Genomic DNA, 12,522 nt, shown 5'->3' with positions numbered 1-12,522 from the left:
GCATGCGGGGCCATCACAATTAACATGTTATTCATTACTAGCCCAGCAGACTGTCGAATAGAAACAGCTGCTGCGGCTGTGGCTCTCAAGCAACTCGGCAATGCCTTAGCTACCGGATCTAGAGTCGATGAAAAGTACGCGCATGGACGTTGCTTGTCCCCAAAAGACTGTGTCAACACTGATAATGCACAACCTTCTTTCTCATGGACGTATAATGTAAAAGGCTTACTGTAGTCGGGGGTACCCAACACAGGAGCCAAACACAATGCATCGCGTAATTCTGAAAAACGTTTCTGACAATCTTCAGACCATGGGATGGGATTCGGTGTATCCTTACAAGTTAATGCCACCAAAGGTTTGGCCAATAAGGAAAAATTCGGTATCCATTGCCTACAATAGGATGTAATACCTAAGAAAGCACGCACTTCTCTCTGTGTTCTTGGCACACTCAACTTTGCAATTGCCTGAATTCTTTCTGGGGTCAGTTTCCTTCCCTCCTTCGATAAGAGGTGACCTAGGTAGGTCACTTCTTGTCGACAATATTGCAGCTTTGAGAGAGACACTTTGTGATGCAAATCAGACAAATGACTCAACAACGACAAGGTGGCTTCTTTACAACTCTCCTCAGTATCTGTGGCAACTAACAAATCGTCGACGTACTGAATAAGGGTTGCGCCATCAGGTAAAACCATTGTATCAAGCTGTGTTTTCAAAGCCTGGCTGTATATTGATGGGCTTTCGCAGTAGCCTTGAGGAGCGCGCTTGAAGCGGAAGCTTCGGCCTCCTAAACCGAAGCCAAAAATATCTCTGCTCTCCTCGGCAATTGGGATGCTGAAGAAAGCGTTCTTCAAGTCAATCACTGAGAACCAAGCCGCTGAAGCTGGAATCATAATCAATAGGGCAGTTATATCAGGGACAACCGGAAACTGTTGCACAATGATCTTATTCACCTCTCTAAGATCAATCACGAGCCTATAAACAAGTGGCTGAGAAGGGTCAGTACGCTTCAGAACAGGCAGAACAGAACTATTACAAACGTTGCCTTTCGTCTCTTCAATTACATCTTTATCAATCAGGTCATATATGATTGCTAACAATGCCTTTTCACCTTCGCTAGAGATTTTGTACTGGGGAATGCGCGGCATTCTAACATTGGCTTTCAATGTCACAACGTATGGTGATATTTCCAAAAGACCCACATCATTAGGACCAGTAGCCCAAAGAATATCAGGGAGAGAAGACAGTTCTGTCGGAAGTTTATCCTTTGATAAATACATGGGAGAAACCACTCTCTTGCCCAGTGTAAGTTGTACTCCCGAAGGAGAACAGTGCAGAGTCGCATACAATCTTTTCAACAGATCCAATCCCAACAAATTTTCACCACAACCTGTCGTCAGAAGGAGGGGTGCTTCCAATTCACAAGGTCCAATAGAAAGTGACATAGGACTAGAAATCGGGTTCCTAACCGGGGCGCCAGAAAAACCTACAGAAACATTCATTTTGCCAGACAAAGGTGCGCCAGGGAGTTTTGAGTGCATAATAGAACTCTTTGTAGCACCAGTATCCAACAGAAAAGGCTCTGACACACCTGATGCAATCACCTTAACATAAGTTCCACTCTGATCTACTGGAACTGAAACGACTCCCTCTCTTTGTCCATGGCTGTCCTAGCAATCATTACCTACCTTATTTTCATCCTCTGCATAGTAGTCATCAGCATAGTACTGAGTCGTCCTACCAGACGCGTTATTCTGTTGGTCAAAGCTATTCATTGAATTCTGTGGCGGAAATGAACGTGCGTTTTGCGGGAACGCACCGCGTCCCCTACCTCTAGGCGTTTGTTGGACACCGCAACCTCGCGCACCAGAGGCACCATTCGTACGCTGCAACAAAACCGGACAACTATTCTTAAAATGGCCCTCCTCTTTACAATACGCACACTGATTGGGTCCATACGGCAAACGCTGTTGAGAAGACTCGTTTCTTTGCGAGGTTCTCGAATATTGCTGAGGCTGCTGATAATCGCGCTGATTATTAGTGCGGGGTGGATACGCCTGTTGCATCAGAACTTTAGTTTTTAATTCTTTAGTCTTTTTATCCGCTTTCTCTAACTCATCTTTGCGCCTATTTTCGTAGTACTGAGCTGTAGCTAAAATCTGTGCTGACGTGGAGACAGCCCAAGCACTCTCGGAATCCTTCAACTTAGCACACAACTCCGGAAGTAAATTATGCACAAATTTGTCGACGAACAATCTCTGGCCACCTTCGGTAGCCATATCCTGACCGCTATGATCTACAAAAGTCTCTTCAAACCGCGTGAAAAAGTCAGACACAGTCTCGTCCGTCTTCTGCTTACACGCAGACAACTTGTCCCAGTTGACACGTAATTCTGGCATTAGAGTCTTCATATAAGTTGTTATTCTACCAGAGAGTTCCGCAATTAAAGGTTCGGGTTTAGCACCACCAATTTGTCTGCTATCTACAGCAGCAATGTTAACCCATGTATCACCTAACTCCTGATCGTGATCGGTGTGGCGAATCTTTCCCCATAAAGGCTGTGGAACCACGTTCCCAAACAACATGTCTATATCGGCTAAGTTCATAATGCATGAGTTTACAGTCTGTGATAACTCCTTATAATACCCTGCAGGATTTTTACGGGGATCAGGCAATGTCTGAGCGCCAAAACTTCAGATCTCTTCCAAGGAACATGCACCCATACACGCTGAAAATGCGGCGGAATGGCTGGACTAGCATTTGCGTCCCCTTCCCTCCAAACCGGGGGAACCACTCTCATGGGATACTGTTGCGCCTTTTTCCTACCAGGTGTGTCACACTCAAATAGTGATCGAGAAGTGCCCCCTTTACTCCGATACGACAACAATGTCGCAACCGCTCTCTCAACATCAGTGCCTACGATCATGCCCTCCGAGAACTCGAACCGCACACGGCACAATTCAGGCATGTCGTGTTCCGGATCATTTCCCTCCAAATCTTCACAGAGAAATACACACATTTGCTCAATAACATATCTTTGCTTCGATGCTTCCCATTGACGGAAGACTTCCACGATAGACTGTACATCATATCTCACAGTATCCACAACCCATTTACGCGCTAACCGATTCAGTAATTCTCTCTCTTGATAGTCAGGCAGTTGACTCTGCAACTGTCTCCGTTCTATGCTAGGGGTCGTATTAGGCGACCCAAAGAAAGGTGGGAAAAGACCAGCAACAGTGTTGGCCATTCTCTGTCGAACAGAAGGAGAAACTGACGGAAGGACAGAAACAACAGGAAAGACATGCTGAGGTAAAGCAGAGGTGAAGGCAGTAGCAAAGGTGGTATTAGGATAAACAGTCGGAACAGGAGGCGAAGTCGTAGGGGAAATAAATGGAGTAGGTAGCAAAGACGGCGACCCTTGAGGGGGCTGCGCCGGAGGAGTAGGAACCAGCTGAAGAGGAGCTGGTGATTGCGGTAGAACCTGTGGTCCAACAATGGGGGGTTGCACAACCAAAGGTTGCTGAGGCGCTGTAGCATTCTGCGCATAAGGAGGTAGTGAACTCAGTAAATGAGACATTAAAGGATCTTTATCAAGTCTTTCCTTTGATTCTTGTCCTTTACGTGGCAAAACTGGGTAGCACTTATCTGCCGCTAACTTCCTACTTCTAAGAATTATTTCACTCTCTCGCTCTTCCTCATTATCCCGGAACGCAACGGCAGCTTGTACCATTGACATACCTCGTTTATTTTTCTTCGCTAATTTCATTTCTTTCTGTTTAGCTTCTTTGCGCCATAGGCGAAAAGAGTCAAAAATTGCCGGCCGGGCTTTCTTCTTAAAAAGTTTTACCTCTAGATTATCTAAAATCTCTATGTCAAAACTACCATATTGGGGCCATTTTTGAACACCATCGTTTCTGGTGTATCGGATCCATACTCGCCGTGTTTCACATAGAGCTCATGTGTTGGAGTTCCAATCGGAGGAACCGGGCACGAGTCCTCCAATCGGGAGTCCCTATTACAACCAAGACAAAACAAATTTCCAAGTCTGCTAAGACCAGGCATCCTCGCTCTCTAGTCTAGCTTCAAACTTCGAAGGATTATCGAATACGATAGTCTCGTGAATACACGAGTCCTTCGGTTTTGGCACTTGCAAGTTCCCTACAAAACGGTCCCGAAGGATACCCAAAAACTAAGAACCAAACTTAGGACTGGGAGATGCTCCACTGATACTTAACTGAGGTGTCGATGACGTCACCTGAAGACTCGTTTATCGTTTCGCTCTACCAATCCTCAAGGGTCCAAAACAGGGCGATAGTCAGGGCAGCAGTCCTTCGTAGCCGTCGAGACGCGGGGAACCTCGCAGCAAAGACCTTCGGACCACATCGACATACAGGGGTCGCTGAAGTGGTTGGCCGTCCTCCGGAATTTTCACACGAAGCTCCTCACGAACCTCTGGCTTGGACCGGTACCGCTGATACCGCCCCACATTGGGCGCCAACTGGCGTACCGGGTTTTTATGGACCCGGCGGTGCCAGGGAACACACCTGAAAACTCAGAGTCCTTCCTGTTTCAGACTACAGAAACACAGAGTCTTCTAGGTGAAGTCAAAGATCGTATTTATTGGCTGCAGCCAGTAACAGGTATCCTAGAAGTACAACGGCATGTATGTTCTCAGGAGACTGCTCTCTTTTACGAAGCCAGCCTTCTTCTTTTATACAAAATAATGTGCTTTAGGCAAACATTCCTTATTTTACAGTTGACCATCCAAATATTTTTTCTACAAAGGAAAAGCAGAGTCATGATGACAAGCCCACATTTCTGTTCGTCCAGCTCATAATTAATTACCCGGCGAGGTCCAGTATTTCCATCAGATATCGACGGACCCCCAATAAAATGGGGCACCTCCTCCTCGTAAAGCAAGTCATAAAGCAAGAAACAGGGACAGGTGTGTGCAAGATTAGGCATGGTTTGTGTGCGATGAAAGGTTTATGATATGTTGTGCCTTGATACGAATCTAGCTCGGCCACTGGGAGAGGACCTGGCCGAACAGGTTTGGCTTTGGGCGGAGGAGTCAGCTTGCCCAGGTCACAGAGGAGTCAGCTAAGGTGTACGTGTCCTTCGGACCAGGTTTCGGCTTCAGTCATTTGGCTATGTGAGGGCAATCACAAGATGGATGCCGTTCACAAAATTGAACCCGAGGGTTCATGACGGAAGCTCTGATTTAACGGTGAATTCGTCACTCGAATATGACGAAAATGCTTATACATAGTATACTTGTCATTTCCGGTCTGTTGATACCAAAATCCTCATGATGTGACGATGTTCGAAACACGGGTCCAGAATTTTCGGTACCACACGGGACCCAAGATGGTCGCTATCTTCTACTAGCTGTCGCAAACTGGTGTTAGCGACAGCTAGGTAATAGGGAGATAATTTTATCTCCGCTTTCTTGGCTTTTAAAGCAAAAAAAGCGGAGATAAACCCCTTGATAATATGCCCCATAATTCTGCCCTAGGGGCCTCACTAACCATATACTAAGTAAGTGGTATAGGAACCACATCAGGACAGGTGAATAGGCCTAGGGCCTAGGGAATCGCTGGGACTACACTGAACAACCACAAGTTAGGAAGTAGGAGTCTCACAGGATGCGTGTGCAGTGTCTAAACACACATGCGGGTTCTCATAGACTTTCAATGGGAACTTAAAGTTAACAAAGTAGTTGATTTCTGACACTTCCGGGTGGACTACGGGAAAACCCAGTTAAAGTAGGACACTTGGATAGTTATTACCCACGGGAGCACCGGAGTACTCGAGTTACCTCACCCAGGGAAGCCTGGTGCATAGGTGTTCTTTTGTCTCGGGTTTCGTCGTCAAATCCTATGGAGAACTGCACAAAGATGCTTTAGGCGACCAGGAGGAAGATGTCCGGTTGGATCCAAGGGTGGATGGAAGCAGTGAAGAACCTGAAAGCAGAGGGGACAGAGTCTGGGTCACTAGCCAGTGACCAGGGAGGAACCAGGAAGGAACCAGGCGATGTTGAGCTGCGAACAGGTGAAGAAGTAAAGCTTGTCTCTGCAGCCACATGTACCAGGAGGCGTTGACGACAACCAGGAATTGGATACGGACTGTCCCTCAAAGGATCTCGCTGTTGGCGGTGTCGGCTTCCGGATTGGAGTCAACAAACCTTGGCAAAGGCAACCCACGCAGGAAAGGAAGATCGGCTTCTGTTCAGACCAGCAAGGTCTGGGGAGCTTCCCCTTTACAGGAAAGCAGGAGCAAGCCCAGAGCAACTAGGCAAGTAGTGTTGATTTGTAAAGATGTTTTCAGGAGGGCCACTAAACAGCGGGCTAGCACCCACAAAGACACGTCAAGGAGAAATGCACGAGCAAGCCCCACGCAGCACTCGTGGAGTGAGCTTCGGTGTGCCTATGGCTCGGGGTTGGGGCTTCTTAAGTCCCAATGCACAACTTCGAGGACACCTCAGAAGCTGCACAGTCAGCAAAAATGAGGTACTGCAGGTAGTCTGGTCCCACGTCTCTCGTGTCCGCCACGGGTCTCAGCTTTGCTGTGGATGTGCGTCGGGGTCAGAGAAATCTGGAAGTTTAGAGTCTGCGTCAGTAAGTCTTTGGGCTCGGGCAGGAGCATCGACAAAGCAAACCGGCAAGTCACTGATGGTGCCTGCTTGCATCTAGTTGCAGTAGAATGTAGAAGGTCCAGAGTTTCATTTCAGAGTTTCAGTTCAGGATAATCTAAAGTCTCTACACTCAGCTCCTAGCTTTATACCAATCTAAGGGTCTGTATTACCTGCTAGGTCCCTCCTATGGGTGGACCTGAGAAGGGGGTGGTTACACCCCTTTCCCTTTGTCCAGTTTTGCACCAGAGCTGGGGCTGGTGTGCCCCGGCAACTGGTTTGAACCGGGCTATGCATGGAGCACCTTGTGTGCCCCAGGCAGTGTCTCATTTCTTTCATTGCACCCTGCCCCATACAATATAGCCTGTCTGGGGTGGTGCTAGCACCTCTCGAGGCAGGAAATCTATTGTCCAGGCCTCCCTTGCTGGAAGGGCTCCCAGCTGCAGGAGGTCAGACTTGTGTCTGTGGCAGCAGCATCCATTTTGTGATGCTGAGGCTCGGTTTAACTTTAACCGGGTAAAGCTACAACTACATGTCTTCTCCCTCTAGAAGGGTGGAATGCTACCCCCATCACCAGAACGGGCGAGGGGGGTGGGGTAGTATTCCAAAGCGTATGACACCTTACACGACAACTTTTGATAAAGCCAAACCAAAGTAAGCATTAACCGCGAGGATTATAATGCACTTAAGAATATATGGTATGGTTATATCATAGAACAGCTATAAGAACATGGTTCCGAAAGCTGCAGACAGGCTCAGCTCATGCTAGAGCACCATCTCACATAAAACCAAGCACTCTGCCTTCAGGATTGTCATCTGGATTGGACCCAACAAGCCTTGGCAAACACAATCCACGCAGGAAGTGAAGATTGGCTTTGAGTCAGACCAGCAAGGTCTGGGGCACTTCTCCTTTGGAGGGAAGCTAGAGCCAGCCTGGAGCAACCATGCCAGCAGTGTAAATTCAAAAGTAAGTCTTCAGGGGGCTCACTAGCCAACGGACTAGGAACTGGGAATATGCATCGAGCAGAAATGCAAGAGCAGGCCCCACGCAGCACTCGTGGAGTGTGGAGGGCTGAGCTTCAGTGCAAAAGGGGCTCGGGTTTGGGGATTCTCGAACCCCAATGCACAACTCCGAGTTACTTCAGGAGTCGATGCACTTAGCAAAATGCAGGATGTCCAGGGTGTCCGGTCCCACGTCTCTCGTGCCCACCACGGGTCTCAGCTTTGCTGTGGATGTGGGTCGGAGTCAGAGAAGTCTGGAAGTCTAGTTCCTGAGTCGCTTAGTCTTCGGGTTCCGGCAGGAGCGTCGACAAAGCAGACTGACAAGTTTCTGAAGGTGCCTGTTTGCACAGGGTGGTCACTCCTTGACCACAAGGGAGATGTCTTCAGTCTCCTAGTCGGTATAGAACGAGGAAGGTCCAAGAGTTCTGTTTCAAAGTTTCAGTCCAGGATAATCTAAAGTCCTGGAGACACAGCTCCTATACTTATACTAGGAAAAGGGGCTGGATTACCTGCTAGGTCCCTCCGATGGGTGGACCTGGGAAGGGGTGGTTACACCCCTTTCCCTTTCTCCAGTTTCCCGCCAGAGCAGGGCTGGAGTGCCCCAGCAACTGGTTTGAACCGGGCTATGCATGGAGCACCTTGTGTGCCCCAGGCAGTGTCTGGAAAAGCATCTTTCAATGCAGCCATCCCTGGCCAATACACTAAAGCGTGTCTGCGGAGGTGCTGGCACCTCCCTTGACAGGAAACCTATTTTCCAGGACTCCCCTGCCGGAGTTTCATCCAGCAGCAGGAGGTCAGACTTGTGTCTGTGGCAGCAGCATCCATTTTGGGATTTTGGGGCTCTGTTTAACTTTAACCGGGTAAAGCAGTACTTACATATTTCTCCCTCTAGAAGGGTAGAATGCTACCCCCGCCACCAGAACTGGTGGGGGTGTAGTATTCCAAAGTGTTTGACACCTTACACCACATGTTTTGATAAAGCCAAACCAAAGTTAACATATAACCGTGAGGATTATAATGCACTTAATAGCATATGGTATGGCATTATCCCGGAACAGCTTAGGGAATTGGTCCCGACAGCTGCAGACAGGCTCAGCTCATGCTAGGGCACCCTCTCACATAAAACCAAGCACTCTGCCTTCAGCATTGTTAAGGCCTGCCATAGGAGTGACTTATAGGTGCATATGTGTCTATATGTAAGGTAGATACAGATAGAAGCATGCCATGGTGTCACCTCTTTTGAAAAAACCCATGGCTGATCCAAATGTCCTTTCAAACTTCCGTCCCATCTCCTTGTTGCCAGCCTTTTTTAAGATTCTCGAGAGGCACATTCATTTCCATCTCGCCCACTTTACTGAGGCCAATCAAACACTACATTCTTCACAATCTGGATTCCGTCCTGGTTTTTCCGCCGAAACAACTCTGTTGGGAGTTACGGAGAACCGACGTCAGCTCTTAGACATAGGAGAAACAGTGGCACTGATTCTTCTTGATCTCAGTGCCGCATTCGATACCATCTCCCACATCATACTCATAGAGACATTAGCCTCTATGGGTATTGGTGGCTCTGCTCCGAGCTGGCTGGTCTCCTTTCTCTCTCACCGTACATTTCAAATTTATTCCAACACGTCTACTTCCAAAACTCATGCTTCTCCCTATGGAGTGCCCCAGGGTTCGGTGCTTAGTCCTCTTCTTTTTAATCTTTATGTTAAACCTTTGGCCAATATAGCAGAGCAAGAAGGCCTCACGCTTTTCACTTATGCCGACGACTCCCAGATTGAATTCTCCCTTTCGAACACTGACCAGGGTTCTACATCTCTCCTGCAATCGAGTCCGAGTAAAATTGCCGGCTGGATGAATCTCAATTTTTTTAAACTGAACAGTGATAAAACCGATGTTTTAATCATGGGAAAAAAACAAGATCTTTGGTGCTCTAAGTACTGGCCCTTCGAGATGGGTCCCCTCCCTCTCCAATCAGAGCATATTCAAAACTTACAATGCTCTGACAATGCAACATCAAGTAAACAAGGTTTCGGCCACCTGCTTCATCATACTGCGATGGCTTAAGAAAATTATCTGGATGCTGCCTTGTGACACCCAAAAATCCGTGGTCCATGCCCTCATAACTTCTCTGCTGGATTACGGGAATGTTCTCTACCTCAGGGTGAACAAGGCAGTGACACGACGTCTACAACTAGTTCAAAGCGCCGCCGCAAGATTGTTGTGTAATATTCCCAGATCTAGCCACATTACAGGACCCCTCGGTGATCTGCATTGGCTCGGGGTTGAGAGCCGCATTAAATTCAAAACCCTGAGCTACATGTTCAAGATCAAGGCCGGCTCAGCTCCCTTGTACCTGCAATCCCTTGTCCATACTTACAAACCTTCACGCAAACTGAGATCCTCGGATTTGGCCTACTTCACTGTGCTCAGATTTAGACTCACTAGAATGTGAGGCAGGTCCTTTGCTTACTCGGGCCCTACCCTTCGGAACTCCTTGCCCCTGAATATTCGTACTGAACCAACTATGTTCGCTTTCGCAGGGCCATTAAGACCTGGCTTTTTAATCAATAACCTCCAGTAGCTGATATTGGTGACTCCCAAATAACTTGCCTGTCTAGCGCCGGGAAACCCTTTTTGGGTAGCTGTCGCGCTTAATAAACTTAAATAATAAATACATATACTATATCTAAGTAAGGGGTGATTACAACACCCTGCTCAAGCTGAGTGACCAGCCGGGGTGTCAGTTCAGAGGGCCAGCCAGGGGTGGCATAATTCATGCTGCGGCCCCTGGTAGGCCTTGGATGCACCTATGCCCTGGGCACCTATAGTACACTATACAGGGGCTCACAAAGGTGACCCAGTTCCCAATCTGGTATGTACCTAAAGTACATGGTATCAATTTAGAGAGAGAACAGCTGGGCTGATTAGCAGGGCCACAGCCACACTAAAGTCGAAAAACCAGAAAATCACAACAAAAAGTGGGGGTGACCATAGGAAGCAGACCCTACTCTCCTACACTAGTCCATCCAGAAGTGTCCTTAAATTGTAACTTTGTAACTTTTACGTTTTCCATAGAAAGTCAATGGTAACCCGCGGCTGTGTTTAGACACTGCACGCGTCTCCCGTGGGCCTCCTACTTCCTAACCTTTGGTTGTTTAGTGTAGCCCCAGCGATTCCCTAGGCCTTAGGCCTACTTTCTATTTCTGTTGTGGTTCTTATACCACTATTTTAGTATATGGTTTTATGCCCCCGCTTAGGCAAAGCCATATTTGTGCAACTTATCGTATGCTAATTAAGTGTCTTGTAATGTACTTTTGCCTCTGACCTCATAAAGAGTCCAGAGGGGTTGTGTTTAGAATAAATACATATATATTTGATATATACCTTGTGTGGTGGCCTTTCATTTGGTATTCAAGGGATTATATATTGTAAAACAATCAGCTTACCATGCTCTCTGAAGTCTTAGCCTAAGACTGCTGGTCCATGCTACCACTAGGATAGCTTGTCTATAAGGTTGACTTTACAACCACCATCAATAAGGGCTGATTTGGACTGGTGCAAGGTGCCCACTAGAACAAGTGGACAGCATATGCCAGGCTAACTTCTCACACTCATGTGAGCCTGGCTGGTCCTAGTGTGAACCTGTCTGGCCCTAGTGTGAGCCTGGATGGTCCTCGTGTGAGCCTGGCTGGTCCTCGTGTGAGCCTGGCTGGTCCTCGTGTGAGCCTGGCTGGTCCTCGTGTGAGCCTGGCTGGTCCTTGTGAGAGCCTGGCTGGCCCTAGTGTGAGCCTGGCTGGTCATAGTGTGAGCCTGGCTGGCCCTAGTGTGAGCCTGTCTGGTCATCGTGTGAGCCTGGCTGGTCCTAGTGTGAGCCTGGCTGGTCCTCATGTGAGCCTTGTTGGTCCTAGTGTGAGCCTGGCCGGTCCTAGTGTGAGCCTGGCTGGTCCTCGTGTGAGCCTGGCTGGTCCTCGTGTGAGCCTGGCTGGTCCTCGTGTGAGCCTGGCTGGTCCTCGTGTGAGCCTGGCTGGTCCTCGTGTGACCCGGGCTGGTCCTCGTGTGAGCCGGGCTGGTCCTAGTGTGAGCCTGGCTGGTCCTAGTGTGAGCCTGGCTGGTCCTCGTGTGAGCCTGACTGGTCCTCGTGTGAGCCTGGCTGGTAGTCGTGTGAGCCTGGCTGGTCCTCGTGTGAGCCTGGCTGGTCCTCGTGTGAGCCTGGCTGGTCCTCGTGTGAGCCTGGCTGGTCCTCGTGTAAGCCTGGCTGGTCCTCATGTGAGCCTGGCTGGTCCTCGTGTGAGCCTGGCTGGTCCTAGTGTGAGTCTGGCTCGTCCTCTTGTGAGCCTGGCTGGTCCTCGTGTGAGCCTGGCTGGTCCTCGTGTGAGCCTGGCTGGTCCTCGTGTGAGCCTAGCTGGTCCTCGTGTGAGCCTGGCTGGTCCTCGTGTGAGCCTGGCTCGTCCTCGTGTGAGCCTTGCTGGCCCTAGTGTGACCCTGGCTGGTACTCGTGTGAGCCTGGCTGGTCCTCATGTGAGACACACCTCGCGTCGCCATCACACTGGTGATCTCAAATCTGAAGCAGCGCCGGTAACTCCCAGTTACTCCCCAGTAATCTTCATCACCCTCAGTCTGGGGGGTCCATTACCTTTGAGGTTGGCCCCACCCCAAGCAGGAGAAAGAGCCGAGCATTCTCCCTCTGGGGCATATTACCAAGGGTCTTATCGCCGCTTTAGTGGGACTTTCCCTGCTAAAGCGGCGATAATTTTATCGCCCAATTATCAAGCTGTCGCTAACACTAGTTAGCAACAGCTTGTAGGCGATAGCGAGCATTTTGATAATTATCGCTAATGACATGCAAAGTTGGCGTGCCAAAATGTTAGCGACTGAAAACAGTTGCT

Source organism: Lissotriton vulgaris, chromosome 3_2, assembly GCF_964263255.1.
Source record: "Lissotriton vulgaris chromosome 3_2, aLisVul1.2, whole genome shotgun sequence".
Classification (NCBI taxonomy): domain Eukaryota; kingdom Metazoa; phylum Chordata; class Amphibia; order Caudata; family Salamandridae; genus Lissotriton; species Lissotriton vulgaris.
The sequence above is the reverse complement of the archived record's forward strand: the minus strand, read 5'-3'. Positions refer to the sequence as shown.